At 37.4% G+C, this 12752-nt stretch overlaps 1 long non-coding RNA gene across 1 annotated transcript; it reads right to left on the bottom strand.

The window, feature by feature from the left end:
- Positions 1-768: 768 nt before the first annotated feature.
- LOC145982849 (uncharacterized) lies at positions 769-9529 on the bottom strand. The gene is made up of 5 exons (XR_014441157.1): positions 8915-9529; positions 5841-6013; positions 5509-5681; positions 3248-3363; positions 769-2030 (listed from the first exon to the last, which is right to left on the bottom strand). It is a non-coding gene; the product is annotated as an uncharacterized LOC145982849 (long non-coding RNA).
- Between the last annotated feature and the right edge of the window lie 3223 nt (positions 9530-12752).

Here is a 12752-nt window from a genome sequence, read left to right as displayed (position 1 = left end):
AAGAAATCACAATCCAATTAGGTCAATCAAAGTATTATAAGACGTAAGTGAGTTACTAAAGATATATCCGCGAAACTTGCTTGTAAATCTTCTATTAATTTCGGTGGCCTCTGCCACCATCCACTTGGGAACTCGATGCTTCACTGTTAGGTTGACTTCCGGTTTCTGTTGTTGTTTCCTCGACTACCACTAGGGGTGCTGGTGTAGCCATTTTGTCTGCTGTGTGCAATGGGTGTAAGCTGTTGTAATAATGGGAGCCAAACATGATGAGCCTGACCGCTGTTCATATTCAGCTCGTGCGGAAAGTGCATAATGGCATGCGTCTCTTTGATTTTGGTGTCGAGTAGGGTGTGTGATGTATGCCTAACTGAAACTTTTTGGATCCTGGGTTGGTTGAACTTTAGGTGCCTTGCTAGTCCAGTAGTGGGTTGGGATTTTTTTGCTTCCGCTAAGTGCTGTTGTATACGCTCGTTGACAGATCTGATGGATCTGCCAATGTAGTTGCACTGACACTGGGCATCATATACACCTGGATTGTCTAGTGGGGAAAGGAATGATCTCTTGTGTTTGCTTAGGGCAATGGCTATTTTGTTTATTGGTTTGTGTGCGAGTTTGATGTCACATTGTTCCAAGGTCTTGGCTAGGCTGTTGGATGTAGTCTGGTGGTAAGGGAAGGCAATCCATTTAGCTTTATCACTACTGGCTGGGTGGAGTAAGTTAGGTTGTCGTACTTGTATTTCTGCTTTGCTGCACCATGTGGAGGGTTGATGTACTGTGTATCCATTTGGAAGTCCTATGTCCGCCATTATGGTAACTTCTTCCTTCAAATCTTCTTCACTTGAACAGTGCGAGAAAGCTCCTCTGTAGAATTTAAGCCATACATAGAAAAACTGGGGCAGGAATCCAGTATATTCACTCCCTTTCCAACCACCCTCCCCAACATAAAGCCAATTTATGGCTTAACTTCTACAGAAGAGCTTTCTCGCACTGTTCAATTGAAGAAGATTTGAAGGAAGAAGTTAACATAGTGACGGACATACGAGTTCAAAATGGATACACAGTACATCAACTCTCCACATGGTGCAGCAAAGCAGAAATACAAGTACGACAACCTAACTTACTCCACCCAGCCAGTAGTGATAAAGCTAAATGGATTGCCTTCCCTTACCACCAGACTACATCCTACAGCCTAGCCAAGACCTTGGAACAATGTGACATCAAACTCGCACACAAACCAATAAACAAAATAGCCATTGCCCTAAGCAAACACAAGAGATCATTCCTTTCCCCACTAGACAATCCAGGTGTATATGATGCCCAGTGTCAGTGCAACTACATTGGCAGATCCATCAGATCTGTCAACGAGCGTATACAACAGCACTTAGCAGAAGCAAAAAAATCCCAACCCACTACTGGACTAGCAAGGCACCTAAAGTTCAACCAACCCAGGATCCAAAAAGTTTCAGTTAGGCATACATCACACACCCTACTCGACACCAAAATCAAAGAGACGCATGCCATTATGCACTTTCCGCACAAGCTGAATATGAACAGCGATCAGGCTCATCATGTTTGGCTCCCGTTATTACAACAGCTCAAACCCATTGCACGCAGCAGACGAAATGGCTACACCAGCACCCCTAGTGGTAGTCGAGGAAACAACAGAAACCGGAAGTCAACCTAACAGTGAAGCATCGAGTTCCCAAGTGGATGGTGGCAGAGGCCACCGAAATTAATAGAATTTTTACAAGTAAGTTTCACTGATATATCTTTAGTAACTCGCTTACGTCTTATATTATCAACCGCATTGTTTATTCCCCTCCACATGAATAAAGTATTCACAGACATAATGTGCATGTCACATTTTGTAGAAATATTGTACACAGATTTTTGAAGAAGAAGCCACAAGCACTCTCATGGGTAATGTTTCTCAAAGAAGGTCCCACCAATATCACAAGAGGTCTTGTGAGACCATATGATGCCAATTTTCTGTTCTTGTTTTCAATGAATTGCTCAACATCTCCAATTCCCTACAAATTAAATTTTTTGTCAAATTAATACAGCTGGAAGGACCAACACAAGTAAAAGAAAACATAATTATTGCTTATACATAAAATTATCAGGCTTTCAAGTTATGAAATGAATTATTGAAAATATTAGTTATGCAATTTAACAACAAATACACTCTGCATATCTAATAAGCTACCTAAAATACTACCTTCACTCTGTTTCCGTAAGCATACGACGTATAAACTTGTAAGGAATAATATGAGACATTTGCATTAAACAGCTTGGTACGTTGACCATCCTAAAACTTTTTGGCAAGCCTCAATATGTGAAAAATATTCCCACGCCCACCCCTTTAATGTTCTCCAAACCAGAATTACATTCCATTACTTGAGTACCATAACATAATGTAGTATCCAATACTTTGCACAATTTTCCTTACTGGTTTTATATTGAAAGTAAATGCATTGCAAATCTTTAAGTAACACATTTATTATTCAGTTCTGCACATGGAGTTCCCATGAGGCAAAATTACAATGACTAGAGTTGGTAATACCTTACTTTTAAGATGATCTTGTTGGTATTACATTTCTGAAATTATATGCAATCCACCTAGAATTTTATCAATGGGTGCATGGGGGCAAACCTGAGGTGTAAATGCCACTGAGATGTGATGCTGATCACATCACTTCAACTGTAGCAAATATAGACAATGTGTGGAGATTTACCCCCCTTACTTTACATGTGTATGCATGGCATGGTGTGATGCTAAGGGGAAGTACTGTAGTCCAAACATTTTCAGAGGGTATATGCTAAGTTTCATGAAACATTAAGTGGATGAAATCAATTAACTTCTTTATAGAATCATGGAAGAATACTGATAAAGATACACCAACAAATAGCGTAAAAGAGACATACAGGAGACCTCCCCGATGATGCAGTGGTAGCGTCGTGGCCTTTTAATCAAGGGGTTCCAGGTTCGAGACCCGGTGGAGGCACATGGCACAGTGGTTCGGATCCCACTTTAAAACTGTAGGTCCAGTCTTGATTAGCCTTACTGTGCATAAAGTGGACTTAAAACACTAACTCAAACCAAAACCAAGAGGTATGTGAAACTCCTATTTTTGTAGGATTGTATTGTATTTGTATTTGTACTTGATGTCACATTTGCTTAATATATCTGCAATTCAAACATCACCCAAAATAATTAATTTATAAGTTATTAAGCTTTAATGGTTACCTTTATGTGACAAAGCTATCCTGAGACGCCTTCACAGTGGGTAGTTTTTTTATGCCTTATCTGGGTACTTGAGCAGCACAACTGACAGCAAGTCAGTATTATAGCTGCTTTAGTATCTGAAAAAAATATTGTTAACATTACAATTAAGCCTATTGACAGAGGTTATTTTTCTTATTCATTGCTGTATGTGGCAAATCTTTTTTTTTAAAATAGAAAACAATATTAAAACTTGGGAAGAAAAAATCTGCAGTGCAAATTGAGTGCAAATTATTTAATTCTTGGTGTTTTCAAGTGACAATCAACTATTAATATGTACAATGAAGGAAAGTTCAAAAGTTCACAATATGTCCACATATTTCACACTATTTCTATATCTTCCAGATGATAAAATGACCATGAATGAAGGGAAATTGTAAGTATTTGATTCAAGTTAATATTTAAGCCTAAAATACATTTTAAAAATCTAAAAAAAGGTAGGTATCCTCTGAAAGAAAGTTTTTATGTCACCACATGTCTTTTTGAGTTTTTCACATTCTTACCTTAGTCCTTCACATACCATCAAGTGCGTATGCTTTCTGAAAATGCCCCAAGAAATTTTGCATTGATTTTATTTATTTTATTTCGGCTTCTTTGTGCCACTTTTTGGCTAATCTGCAGAGACAGGAATGAGTGATGATATGATGAATGGACACTCACAAACATTCATACTCAGGCCAGGATTCGAACCCAGAACCCCTAGCATTGTAGCGCTATGTGCTAACCACTCTGCCACGGACCCCATGAAATGAATGACGTATAAGTGCACTTCAGAAATGTGACTGAGACAAATCTGTCAACCCCCCCCCCCTTTAAAAACGTAAGGAATATGATCTCTGCAGCTTAGACATAGTTGCTCAGTTGGTAACTCCTCTGACTACCATGCGATGGATCCAGGCTCGACTCCCGGATGGGAAAACGTGGGAATTTTTCCCCAACTATCAAAGTGGATCCAGCGAATAACATGTATACCTGGGAAAAACAATGGGGAGTGAAGGTGGTCAGGGGCATGGTGCTGATCACAACACCCCACTTTCGACGAGATCAAGAAATTGTGGGGTGTGTTACCCTCACACTCCCTATACACCATCATGGCTGGTCCTAAGCATGGGGAAGACAAGATTTTTTACAGCTTGGCGAATAATCAACTTCTGGTATTATTTTCTTCAGTTGCCACATGATTTTTTTAAAAAACGATATACCCTGTTTATTATATCCATGACTTATAAATAAATTGTTTGTCATGGCCACTTCCACTACATACAAAAAAAAAGTAGTCACTAAGCAAAATGGTGGTCTTCATACAAACTTTTAAACAGTGGGTACAATACTGATTTGCCCATGTGCACTTGAAACAAATTTTATATTGTATACAGTTGAGGACTAAAAGTGGTAAATGTATTAAGTGCCAAAAACGAAAGTGTTGGGAAATCGCATCATTCCACACATCAGCCCGTAAGAACATGCACACTAGTGACCTCTTTATACGCCCTTTGAACTACTTAGAGGGCTACCAGCCACTTTTCACGTTTACCAATTTTAGTCTTCAGTTATTTCATTTCATATGTAGTTCATTCACAACATTGAAAATGAATGGTGATTTGATTAAGTAAATGTTGGAACACAACATGGGCATCCAGGAGGTCAATCAATGTTTCAACCATGTATGAGGGGAACAGAACCTTCTTGGGGGACTCACCTCCCACCCCTCTGTGTCCTACCTACACCATCTAGAAAAGCCCTCTGTGCATCCTTACCTAGGATTCAGTTAAAATTACAACCACACACACATGATATTAGACAAAAAAATATTACAAGACACTTACGCAACAATTGAAGCATTACACCGAATAACGATGTATGATACTTTTGGGAATGTGCTGAGTTACCAGGCTTGCATAACGTTTTATGTTTTTTTCTATTGTAGTACAGTAACATACTACAGGTTTTACCCGTTGTTCTCGCAATCACTGAAATGTACCATACAGCTTTTTTTCAGTGGTATGCTTCAATTGAGTGCTTTATTTATAATGTGCCATTGGTGATGCTAAATTAGGGAAGGAACAAAAAATAAAATGCATGGGTTGCAGAAGTGTTGGATAAATTGGGATAAATATGACAACCAGGGTTTGTCTTTCGCTTTGTTTTCAGGGCTACAAGTTCACTTTGAATCAGCAACCAGCATTCAACTAATGAAAGAACAATCATGTCTGAGATATGCTTACCAGTGTTGTTGGGATTGTTTCAATGCTGGCCACAATGATAACATTTCCTGTATAGTTTTACTCTTGCCTCGAAGGCAATTCAAATGTCTTCTTGCAGTGTTCAGTCACATAATTCCATGGCTCAACATTGTAATCAAACCAAGCTATGCTGTCAGTGTTGTTTTTATCATAATCTGGAAGGTAATAGAAAAATACATTCAAGAAAAGAAATATTATGTGCTTCACAATATTGAGGTTAACAATGAACTATACAAGTTACTATAATAGTGCAGAAGAATAAACCTACATTAAAAACTTCTACAGTACCATTTATATTCAATTATCCAGCTTACCTGTCAAACCATCTACAGAACTGGTGTAAGATTCATGCTGGTTACGCTGTCTCCCAGCACCAAAAACGCCACTTCTACGTAGTGTTTTCCTGGTATTTTGGTATCGATCCACAAGTTTTCATTTCATTTTTTTTATTTGGTCCTTGAGCCTTTAGATCTATGTAATAAATTTCCTGCAAAACATTTAAGTTGTGTCAAACACACAAGTTAACTAGAATCAAATCAATAAATATGAACATTGAATGTCGAAAACAATTTTGTGAAAATATATGAAGATATATAATGTCTTCTAATAGACATTAGTTCTGCTCAAGTTCCGACAAACTAGTTATCTAATGCTAGTTCAATTAGACATACATATACACTGACTAAGTACATTTTTTTCATTTAAAAAAAATTAAGAATACTTTTAACAGCACTGTAATGGTTAAGCTTCAGATTGAGATTATACTTGAATAAACAGACAACATATATTTGTACCTTACTCACTCAAAATCAGCCTTTACTTACAATTCAGTAGCATTTCATACACAAAAAAAGTAATCTTATTTAACCTAGCAACGTAAAAATTTAACTTTATCCTGTGCCTTATCATAAGTGCCTTGTGAGACTGGTATTAACGTTATTACCACTAGCACAAAAATAATTCCCACATACAGAAAAATGGTGAAAACATGGTTACTCATCCCGTGACACTCTCCATAATTTTACACAAAGTTATTTAGTAAATTAACATGAAGTTGAACTTGAATATGCAATCACAGTTGAATTGTGGTTATATTTTGTCACCAGGAATTCCACAATCATATTTGCAAAAGGTTTTGAATCTAGATGCCTTTGTTTTCGGAATTTTTAAATCATGCTGTTCTGGAACCATATTATGATTCATGTTAAAGAATACTGGGTTCTGCACAATACTCTTTGCATGAGATGCAGTTTTGTTAAGAATCAAATAAGATAATTTGTACTGCTACTGCAAGTGTCGCATGACTTACGTTGAAGGGGTACGTTCCTAAATCTGGTTTAGGGCTGTTAGCATTAAAATTACTTCAGTAAATACGTACTTCCAACATGTGACCATGTGATTTCTGGTTTTTAGCACTGTTTGCTCTTCTCACCAATATTAACAAAGAAATAAATATCTCATACAAGGCAATCTCATCTAAAAAGGAACGCTTACTTTCACCAGGTGGCGAGAAGAACAGAACGCAGTGTTGTCGTCAAAATAATGTACTCAGGTTCTTAAACAAAAAATTCACTCATTCTCAAAAACTTTCATTAAATCACTCAAAAGGGACAATAAAATTTGAATAAAATAATAAAAAAAATGAAGGTCAATATAATTATTAACACAGAATGACATGCTTCATCAGGTGGTGAAGTTAGTTTGGTAACACTTTACTATACCGGAGATGGATTTCTTCAAATTTACAGGAGAAAGTACTTAGGCAAATCATTTTCTGTAGCGTTGTTGATGTTCGGGAATGTAGTTTTGATCCATTTTAATGCGAATGCATGTGGTTTTCTACGAAAATCTATTTCCGACGCGCTATTGCTGGTGCTGCCATTTGCTTTCTGCACGAGAGCACAATACGCACTATTGCTGCTGCTACAACATGATGTGTCGAGGATGCGTCGTGAAGTTGTTGCCGGGTGTAGAAGATGCCGTGGAATTTGTAATTCCGATGTCCGTATATGCTAAATTGAACGAAAGGAGTGCTAATGGAACCTAACCTAACAGGCCTAACCTACTAGGCACACCTCTTCCCAGTGATGGTTCGTGGGGCTATCGTATGTAAGAAATAAGACATTATTTTCGTTAGAAATCCATTATTTCACCTAAAGAAATGTTCTACAACGCAGAATAGTACGTTATCAATGTAAAAAATTGCAAAATAAATCAGATAGGTGTCTCCGGTATAGTAAAGTAGTACCGTTAGTTTTTGTTCTAGATTCAGAAAGTCACTTTACTTTTCATCTCTACATCGTACGAAATTTCTCCATTAGTACCTCTGAAGAAGAAAATCCAATCCATTAGTACCTCTCTAAAAAAATAATCAGAGGGAAATTTCTCTGGTGAGTATGTTAGGCAGGTTTCAATGGCTCTCTCATATTAATCTTCATTTTTACGTTTTCCTGCAAGTTATTTAACTTGTAAATCAATGACTGAATGAAATATTATCCATCATTTAGTAATAGTTTTTTAGTTTACATAATATTTTGCCGAAATGCTCTTTTGTACTTACAGGCTGCATTACCGTAACATGACCAACAATTTCATTCACTAATAGCTATTTTGAATGGTAAATTATCATACACATTAAAGTATATTTTTCACCACATACAGTTTCAACTAAGGATGTGTTCATTGAAACTTGCTGTGCAATCATCATTTCTGATAACAATGAAGAGTACAAAAAAAAATTTAAGGCACATGCTACATGCAGTATCCCCTCATCGTGAAATAAGATCTCGTGAAAGTTACACATTATCTTCAAATAAAGGGTTATAATTTTCTGTAATTTGCATTTGGATGGAAGTTGCAGAAAACTTTAATTACAGAGATAGAAGTTTGGACCTAGGGACACTTTAAAACATGTGGCAACTAACTTGCAATACTACAAACACTCATTCTGCACACACACACACAATATTTAATATAAGCTACCTTAGACGCACCTCGAAATTTTATGCCAGATGCATATTGGTGTAATTGCTTGAGAATATTAACCTTAAATAAGTTTCCATCTTCATAAATATTCGAAGATGTTAATTTGGTGAGGATCGCCAAATGAAGAAATTTCCAGGTATAGGTGTACAGTACATAATGGCAATGAACCTCCCTTCACAAGGTTATGTGAATACAAAAAAGTGCTACTTTCATTAGGTGGATGAAAATTACAAGTAATCCATTCTAAACTGTGCATATATACACGAATATATATATTCATATCACTCTACTATAATGAACGTAGTTAATACTGAGAAGTATCCTTCGGGCCAACAACTTCACTAACACCACGTTTCAACGATGAGACTGCATGAAAATAAAATAAATATAATTATTCACTTACCTCGGAAAATGTCGGCAAGTGATTCCAAGTAACATCATCCATCTCATCTTGGGATAACAAACATTTCTTCTGTTGCGTGCTGTCCGTGTTTTCAGTCCGACGAGTCGACGACAAAGTTTTCAGAAAGGAACGGCTTAGCCTAGATAGACAAAGACTGTATTTGCAGATTTAATCACTCGCATTCGTGCTTTGCACATGCGTTGAGAACAGGCCACAGACAAACTACCAACCGGGGGAAGCAGACGGCTTTTGCAACCTATTTCTAATCTGTGCAAACTACTGTCTTGCTTGAAGACGGACACAAAATTCACTGGAGTTCACCGTGCGATCATTCAAAGATACAGCATTTTGGTTTTCGAACGTGCGGACGCCATGACACATCTAGTTATTGTAAATTTAACCAAACGTTTTATTGTAAATTTAACCAAACGTTTTGTTTCTCTTCACTTAAATGTGTATAATTTTGTTTACGAGTACCATATTTCGTCTAACCAAATTTTTTTGTATTCTTAAACAAAATGCTTTAGTAATTACAAGTAACATTTGGTTATCGGAAACAAAAAGCATAACCAAACAACTCAACCAAACTTTTTTGGTAATTCCAAACAAACCAGTTTTTTCTGTGTATCTTCAACTTTGGACACGAACTAGAAGTAGACTTCGGTAGTTTACGGGAAATTGTGTCACTAGTTCTCTTCATTTTCGAATTACTAACAGATTCTGTTGTACTGATCAACCGAGAAATTGAAGCCAGGTATTTATGTCTTCATTATATTCTAGAATGTTCCGCAGATAAAACGTTTCATTAATATTACCAGTAGTTCGACTCCACCTCTTACTTAAGAACGTTTCCTTTCCCGCTTTCCAAAGAATAAGTAATACAAAGAATAGTCCTACTCGTGGCACGCTTTGTTGTGCAGCTTCCAAATGATGACAAATCTTTACACAATGATCGCTCTCGCTGCGACGGCAACAATGAAAGCGCAAGAAACGTTTGCGTGCAATATTGTCAATGAAAGGGTTATAGAACATTCTCCGTCTTGCCTCGATAATTACTCTCCTTAAATTATCGTCACATTATTCAAGAAGCCAAAAAAACTAATTTATCCAGTGTAAACTGATAGATTTCCTGCGGGGGCTCGACCCCCTGATCTCCACCTTGGATACGTGCTATTATCAATAAAATGGCTATGGAACATTCTCTATCTTGCCCCGATAATTATATCTCTCCTTAAATTGTCGCATTTTAAAGAAACCAAAAACCTAATTTTATCTAGTGTAAACTGAAACATTTCTTGGGGAGGGGGTCGACCCACCTTATCCCCACCTTGGACACGTGCTATTATCAATTACAGGGTTGTAGAAAAATTTACCTTGCCTCGATAATTATTTCTCTCCTTAAATTTTCGTCACACACACAAGAAACCAAAAAGCCTCATTTTATCTAGTGTAAACCGAAAACTTTCGGGGGGGGGGCTCTAGCCGCCTGAACGCCCCCTTGGATACGTGTCTGAGTCAACGCAGCATTCTCTTCAAACGCGTTCACAAAATGTTTTCAGTTATTTCAATTACTGTCCTTACTTGGTCCGTTTCGTGTTTGAATTAACTACACTTATTATTGCATTTTCTTCTCTGCGTTCTGAATATTAAAATAAATACTGAACATAAAACAACGGATTTTATATTAATATTTAACTACACTTATTATTGCATTTTCTTCTCTGCGTTCTAAATATTAAAACAAATACTTAATATAAAACAACGGATTTTATTTTAATATTTCGACTATTACTACCTTCCACTAATGATATTGCATATTTCTGTAAGAAGAACATATAACTAAAATATCATGATTATCAATTTCCCTGATTTACTACTATTTTTTAATCCACTAACTCACCTCTAACCAATATGGCGTCATCTCACATCGAGTACCCTAATCGACCAACCTGTATGTATCTACCTTGGTTATATTTACGCGGAGATCTGGCAACATGGCTCTCGGTAGCCATGGCAAACGGTGCTGCCATCTGTAAGCGAAAAATTACCACAAAATTGCCTTTAGTACGGCCTTAAATTGTGAAAAATGTAAGGCTTTTTTTGAGTTCCGATGTCTGTTCTGTTGACAATTGTCTCATTAAAATTCTTAGTGTCACAGCACTGATTAATCGTCTATCATGATCTGACATAATTTCTAAAGTTAAGATGAATGTAATAGAATCACGCTCTGCATCAAATTCCCTATGTATTTAAATGGGAGAACAATTGGCCATCAAAAGCGTAGGGATTGAACAGGGGTGCTGCCAGCATATTTTCGTTTCGCATTCACCAAGCTAATGCGTCATTAATTAGCAATTGCACATTCTAATATCTACCCGTTAGCATGCATGGTTGATTGATTAAAGTCCACATTATGCATGGGTGACCGCAGGGGGGGGGGGCACTTGCCTCCCCTGAGATATCTGGAAAGAATTAACGTAATTCGAATAGTGACATTGTAGAGATATTTTATTCGCGATCCCAGTCCCGACTTTTCGGAATCCCGCACATTCCTCAAATGATGTAAATGCTGTGTGCGGGATCCTGAAAAGTTGGGACCCGGATATCGGGGAAAAAATTTCCCGTTCCGATCCCGAATTCGGGAAAATATTTCCCGACTTTTCGTTATTATAAGCAGTCGAGAAATGCCAAATGGTCGTTTTAAAATGAAGTGTGTGAAAATTATCGGAAATTGTTCGGGAAATTTCTATCCCTTCCTTTCCGGAAAATTTCCCGACTTAGTCCGGAAATGACTAATTTTTCACATCCCGAATGCAGGGAATATCGGGATTTAAAAAATTCCCGTCCCGACCCAAAAAAATCTTCCCCTCACACCCCTAATGACAGCGAAGATGCCAAAAAGAAGAGAACTGGCAACGTTGGAGATCTTCCACCTCGCAAAAATCTGCAACAAGAAATACCCACGATACCGGTAGATATTGGAATGTGCAATTGCTCATTAATATGCGTGCTGCCCCCTACACACCCCTAATGGCAGCGAAGACGCTGCAAAGAGATCTGGCAACGTTGTACATCTTCCGCCTCGCGAAATGCATGGATCTCGCGCATGCGTATTAATACAACCCAATTGTGCAGGATTACCAAAAAGCTGGGGTACTCGTAAGCCTACTCTAAACAACGTCAATTTTTACCCTTATAAGTTAGTATGTATTAATTATTAAGTTAATACGCAATACGCTTTATGAGTTTAATAATTTAGACCATTAAATTTTTAAAAAATAGAAGAAATAAAAACAAACTTACTATTTTACAGTACTTTAAGCTCAACAACAGTGAAGCAAAAAGCAAACTAGCTGAACTGGCTGTTTCAGTCTTATGGGAGATTGGTTGACCCATAGACATACTACTACAAGATGTTACAGCTGCGGGTTAAAAATGGTTGACAGTATGGCGGCACTGGAAGCTCGTTTCCTCGCGACCACCGACGGCAGCACCGTCGGGGAAAAAACAGAAGACGAACGATATGCGCAAGGACTCGTAGATTGCTCGAAACGACAAAACACTATCGTGTTCCGTACCATTCGCTTTTCGATACTTTCTAACCGCGTTCAGCCGATTTGCGCGTATAATAAATTATACGCGCAAATTGACTAAACGTAGATAGAAGTGGCGGAAATTAATTATTTGCAATGCTTTCGTTTAATTACAAACTTTTCGCATTAAACTTGATTTCTATCAAACAAAAATAAAAGTATACGAAAGTTATATGGAAAACGTACTATTACCAAAACTTCCTGAAATTGCACTATTACTTTCAGCGGAAATATATAATTTCCTC

The sequence above is a fragment of the Lepisma saccharinum genome, unplaced genomic scaffold (genome assembly GCF_977018435.1).
Source record: "Lepisma saccharinum unplaced genomic scaffold, izLepSacc3.1 HAP1_SCAFFOLD_453, whole genome shotgun sequence".
NCBI classification, from domain to species: domain Eukaryota; kingdom Metazoa; phylum Arthropoda; class Insecta; order Zygentoma; family Lepismatidae; genus Lepisma; species Lepisma saccharinum.
The sequence above is the reverse complement of the archived record's forward strand: the minus strand, read 5'-3'. Positions and strand labels throughout refer to the sequence as shown.